Here is a 6,611-nt window from a genome sequence, read left to right as displayed (position 1 = left end):
CCCCCCAAAAAAAAAAAAACCAAAAACTGCTATCTGAACGTGAATGTCTGTGTGCTGAAGAGAATTAGGGAAAAAAAATCTTTCAATGTTATTTTGAGGGTCCTAATTAAGGTTATCTTTCTCCTCACTTAAAATATGCTGTCAGTTTCACTGTGGTTGGAAAATCATTGAAAAAGTTTTTGGAAGCTGTTTGCATGGATGTTACTGTTCAGTGGTGGTTCCATCCTCACATTTGTTTGCTTTTATGGCAATTGCCCCACAACCTTCACTCGACCAAATGTTAGGGCATAGTAATTGCAATAATTAGTTGTGATTGTAATTGATTAGGGTTGGCACCTGAAAAGTTACCTCTGAAATCTTCCCTCAGTGGCTCCATCTGCTTTCAAAGTATTGTTTGATCTTAATGGCAGGAATACAATGTAGCTTAGAAAGGGAAATAATATCTGGGCCATAAAAGAAAAAAAAGTACACAGCTTTGTCTTGCCTGAGGTTATGCAAGTCATACTTTGTCACAGACTGACTTGCCTTTCAGAAAGAGAGTTCAGTCTCTTTCTCAGCAATTTCTGCTCGTTTCCCAACTCAGCCACCTAGAGGTCTGTAACCTAGTGGTGCTTGCTGGAGTTCTGCAAGAGCTGCGAGCTCTGGAGCTTGGTTTGGTTGGCATGCATGAAAGATACTACGTGAGGTGTGAAGGGGTGTGAAGCGTACTGCAAAGACAGCTGTGTGGACTTGCTGCTCCTTTTTCTTTGTATGTACAATGAGCCCTTGCATAACTTTTCTTTGTAAATGGCATACAACACAAGTAGAAATGTAAGGATGTCTTTGATTCATTTTAATATAAAAAGTTCTTTCTATGAGCATATTTATTGCTCTTGTGCATATCGCCTAGAAAACCCTTTGTGAAAATAATTAGTTGATGTATTGTATATTTAAATGAAGATGAGTGCAAGGATCATGGAGCAGTTGCATTCCAGTGTTTTTCATAGTCTTTGGCCCAGGAAGGGTTTGATACACATTTCTTATAAATAAGTCTTAGGGCACTGTTTTTCTTCTTGCATGCTTTGATCATCCATTCACTCAGGTGGGGTGGTTGTATTGCCTCACATGGTACTTGGTCATGCTCTTCTTCCCAAAAGTTGGCTGCTAGTTATGGAATGTGATTTTGGCTTAATGAGAGAGGCAGGTATTCACTGGCCACCACTGCCTTGCTGGGAAGACTCTTGTCATTTTTGTGAGGCCAGGCTTGTATCTCCCATAACAAATTGTTTGCTTGTCATGGTTTTCCTCCAAGATGTAATCTTCCCACCGGGTTGGTGGGACACACAGAAAACAGCATTATTGTTTAAGACAAAAATTCATGATGATCACTTAACTGGACATTTCTCCTTTGTAAGAAAGTGTGTGGAGAAGTAGTTTTTAACAGTTGTCAGTGCCCATGGCTACATGCTATTTAAGTAACAACCTAAGTAGAAAATATGGTCTTTTGTGAGACCTTAGAGCTTTTGTGTGTCATTCTCACTTTTCTTAACAAATACCATTAATCATTAATATTCTTTTATTCTGATGGTGACCATTCTAGTCTGTTTTAGGCAGCCATGGATGGAAGAACATGATGAGAATAAATGATATAGCATTGGAAAAAAACACCAACAAAGTTTTAATCTATTTTAGAATAAGTATCCTAGACAGCTAATCTACTTCCATGAATGAGTGGAGCATGTGACGATTGCCTTCTCATTTGAATGGGCGTTTTTACATTAACAAACACATGAGTGAAAAAGAGGGAAAAATCTAGAAAAACCCCAAGGAGAGAGGCAGACACCAAAGTTTTTATCCTAGTCTCACTTAAATGGCTTTTAAGCAGTTGTTTTATTTTATCCTGTGAAATTGTACCTGCCTCGATGATGTTCCAGAAACCGCCCTCTAGATGGCAGGAGTTAGTCACTTCACTCGTGAACAGTAAAGTATCTTATTTTCAGAACCGGTCAAGTGGCTTAGGGCTGTAAGGCAATTTAATAATAATTAAAAAAAAAATAATTAGAAGACAGTAGCTAATTTAGAGCTTACAGAATTTCCATTAGCAATACTGGACTACTCTCTGGGGAACTATTGGGGACTACTGTTGTTTCAAAGAAATAGTGAGAGTCACCCTCATTTTTAAAAGTGTTTTCAGTGACCTTTGTAAGAGGAGCCATGGAAGGACAGCGTGTGTGTCTGAACTATCACCATTCCATATTACCTTACAGAGAATTGGAACTGTCATGTTTTTTTCTTAATGGCTGCTGGCTGGCTGGCTGAGAAAACAGGACAAGACTGTGAGGGCATCCCTACATTGCCTGATGAAGGTATTTGTTAAGTCAAGCACTTGCATGACAGCACAGATATTGTTGACTGTCTTAACCCTAAGCTGTGCTACCTGCAGAGTAAAAGGTGTTCGCTAGAGAGAACTGGCAGTGAAAGTCACTCTTGTAAACTAAATGATGCCATGACAGCACAGCCATTGGTATTTACACGTTAAAGGTATACCCTGTAGCATGCGTTGTTTTTCACTCCTGTTTTACTCTGCCACACCGCCATGCATCTCATAAAGTTAGCTTCACCTATGCAAAGGGCCACAGGATGCTAATAAGTCAGAATCCCTCCAAAAGAAATTGCTGTCCAGGGTGCAGAACAACAAAATTTTAGGCAATCTTTTTCTACCTCGCTTGCTTTTTTTGTTCATGGTTTGGAGTCATGTGGCAGGGCAGAGCAGTAGCACTGTGGATTACATTGTGACTTCTGGGCAGAAACACATTTTTAAGGCAGTAAATATTTTAAACAGGAATAATTCAGTGAAAAGAAGTGTTGGGAACATTTGTCTGAGGGAAGGTGAGGGTTGCTTTTTCTAGTGACAAAGCTGCACATTGCAGCACAGCGTACCAGCTCATGTGGGCGCTAACAAGACAAGGGGTAATGGTTTTAAACTAAACCAGGGTAGGTTTAGACTGGATATAAGGAAGAAGTTCTTTACAATGAGGGTGGTGAAACCCTGGAACAGGTTGCCCAGAGAGGTAGTGGAGGCCCCATCCCTGGAAACATTCAAGGCCAGGTTGGACCGGGCTCTGAGCAGCCTGATCTGGTTAGCGGTGTCCCTGCTCCTGCGGGGGGGTTGGACTAGATGGCCTCTAGGGGTCCCTTCCAACCCAAAACATTCTACGATTCTATGATTCTATAACCATCTTCAGAATTGCCCTGCTCGCTCCTCAGTCCGCTCATCTCATAGAAATTCTTCCCTTCCAGTCAGGGCACGCTTTGGGCATGGACACTTATTTATTCCTGAAGCTACTCAAGTAATAACAAAGGATTCATGATATCTCACTTCTACTATTGAAAATTACTGAGATCAGAAAGGAAAATCAGGAAATTAAGTGTGTGCACAGCTGCTATCAGAGTGGCTGGGAGAGAGAGGACCTTCATATGCAATGACACTGGACTGTGCTGGAGGAAATGAAACACTTTTACAGCCTTTTGCTGGAACATCTCAATCCCTTTAAAGATACAATAAGGCGTGTTAACTATCAACTTGAAATAAATACTGACCTGACTTGTTGTAATTTACTTTTAATTTAATACACTGTGATTTCTTTTTCTCTAAATAACATGCTTGTTCTAATCTAATTAAGCCCCTATTACCTACCTACCTATTACCATAATTATCTTCATTATTGCAATGTCTCCTTGCAGTATTCAATATATTTGCCTCCCTGGGGGCTGCATTGTACAATGGGTGCAGCGTATACCTTTCTAACTGACCTTTGAAAGGGTATATATCAAATTTAATTTGTTTTTAAATCCTGGCCTTGCAGCAACTGACCTTAGAAGTTATGTCAATATTTGTTTGATGTAAGATAATTTTGTCTGTAGACATTTATCATTGCTGATTTAACTACATAAAGAAAAGGGAAACAAAGAAAAGAACTTGAGGCAAAGATCTTTACTGATGTCTACAAATTGTCATGTTCAAATATAATATTTTAAAATAGACCTTCTTGAATTAGGTGTTGGAAAAATTTTTTTGTGTGCGTGTGTTCTTTTCCCCCTGCTATTATAACTGATGCTTACAGTTATTAATCTTAGCCCTGGAAAATTATTCCCCAAGAAATTTCTAAATGTTGGGGTTTTTTATCTGGTCAATATTTTTATCAAAAGAGAAAAGAAAAAAAAAAAAGAGATAAAAGGAAAAAGAGAATTTGCTGTTAAGGGATTAGAGTCCTGATTCAGGGAGCCCACTCAGTTGTCAACTTCTTTATTAAAATCTATTCTCTGTGATATTCAAGTTGAGTAATTTCACATTTCTTCCATGACTTCAACAAAGAACTGAATGGCAATTTGTTGTGGTAGTGTGCTGGGGCTTTTTTGTTTTGTTTTTTAAGGTGAAAGGCATGCAGTAAAAGCTAATGCTGGGATTTCTGTAACGCATTTAATGTGGTATCATATGTTAATTATCACATGTTAATTATCATATGTTAATTAAGATTGCTGAGGTGAGGGGATAATGCAAGATTAATTAGTTACTCATTTTCTAAGAAAAGGGGTAAGCAATAATTACTTGTGATGGAAAAAGAATTTGTTGGCTGGTACCAAGTTATTAGGATTGTTTTTCCATGATGAGATTGTAATGTCATAAATTATCTTCTTTCTCTTCCTTCTGACCCCATCAAAAGGCTGGCACATGGTGATAAATTTGCTGCATATGTGACACAGGGAGGCTTTGTGTGTGAAGAAGAGGAGGGAGGTAGCTGATAGAAATAAACAGGAGCACCTGTGTGACAGTAAAAAGAAAAATCAAGGTCAGACAGCAGATGACTAATGACAAGAATTTCTCCTGCAGTGCTGGAGGCTTGTCAGGTGGAAGTGACAGAGGACAATGAAAAATGTGAATGTTTTAATTGGTCACAGGATATGAGATTAATTCACCGAACTTCAGCTGTGTAATGATGAGCTTGTGGGTCTGAGCTTGTTGTTCAGCCTCTCCCTCTAATCAACAGAGAGAGATGGGCACCTGAAAGAGGTCAAGCATCTCTCTCAGGGCAGGATGATCACTTTTTTCAGACAGCTAAAGCTGGGTGCTGTGAAACCTGCCCAGGGTGCCTATCAGCTGCCTGTGCCAAAGTAAGTAAGGTTCTAGGGTATGATGAAGGTGGCGTTTCCAACAGGGCTAGGGAAGAGATAGTGGTATCGAAAAGGTCTCACAAGACGTTAGCTAGAATACTTTGTACAGTTACCTGAGTTCAGCCCTGATCTGAAATGGGGGCTGCACAGCTGCAGCCATACTGCATGAGTTAAGAGATGTGTTATGCTGGAGGATGCTAAAGCAGAGAGGAAGGAGAAAGAGGGACTGAAGTTCCTGTGGACTTCCTGCAAGTCCCCTTATAAGCATGTACCAGTTAATATCCACTTATCCTTGTTCAAGGTAAAGAATTAATTCAGCCAGGTGGAAGGAAATTTTGCCAAGGTGATCAGGAAACTAAGAACCCTGTCGCATAGGAGGAGGCTGAAAAGGTGTGCTGTATCTGGCAAAATGAAAGGTCAAAAGGGGGTGGGGGTGGGGGTTTCCATTAGTGTGCCAAGTAAGGAGGGTGAGCAAAGAGCCTGTTCCGGCACAAGAGCAAATGGGTATGAAACTTTACAGCCTGGGGCCACACGGTGTGAGAGACATAGCAACAGTGGGAGAGTGTCAAGGTTCAGGGACTGTAGTTGTGTGATAAGCTGAGGTTGTTTAACCTGGAGAAGGGAAGGCTGAAAAGATCTGATTGCTCTCTTCAAGGACCTAAAGGGAATTTATAGAGAAGACAGAGCCAGACTCTTCTCAAGGGTACACAGTGAAAGCATGAGAGGCAACAGTCGCAAGCTGCAGTAAAGGGAATTATGACTGGTATACGGAAAAAAATTGTTCAGAATGAGAGTGGTTAAGCAATGGAAAAGCTGTGCTGGAGCCTCATACATTGACGACAAGAAACTCTCTTGTAATATAGAAAGGATATTATTAAAATAACACAATGAATTAGATTGGAAGGGACCTCTGGAGGTCACCTAGCCAAGTCTCCAAACCTGATGTCTTCAGTGGAAGGTTGGCAGGGCCTTGTTTAGCTGAATCTTAAATGTTGCCAAGGATGGAGATTGCACAACTGCTCCAGGCAACCTTTTTCCCAGGCTTAACAACCCTCCCTGCAAAGATCCTGAATAGGAGGGCCCTGCTGACTTCAAAGGCCGTTGGATTATGGCCTAGATGAGGCAGAGAATTTGTATGCTATCTTTTCCTGAAATATCTGTGCTAACAAATTCAGCATTTCAGCTGTTCCATGTTTTGCCTCGGTTATCGAGCTGTGTGACGTGTTCCTCTTTTGTGTCACTTCTTATCTAGATAGCAATTTTTCTCCTTTAATTATGGCTTTTCCTTGTTCTGTAGAATTCGACTGTAGAAATCTTATGCAAATATGAACTGAATGGTTTTCCCGTCTAATTATAGCTCCATTTAGATGAGACTAATATCGGTGGTACTGAGCACTGGTTGAATTAAACACTGAATTTATTCAGCTAATGAAAGCTGAAGGACAGATTGTTTGCTTTAC

The sequence above is a fragment of the Egretta garzetta genome, unplaced genomic scaffold (assembly GCF_000687185.1).
Source record: "Egretta garzetta isolate BGI_Z169 unplaced genomic scaffold, ASM68718v1 scaffold258, whole genome shotgun sequence".
In the NCBI taxonomy this organism is placed as follows: domain Eukaryota; kingdom Metazoa; phylum Chordata; class Aves; order Pelecaniformes; family Ardeidae; genus Egretta; species Egretta garzetta.
Note: the sequence above shows the minus strand (reverse complement) of the source record.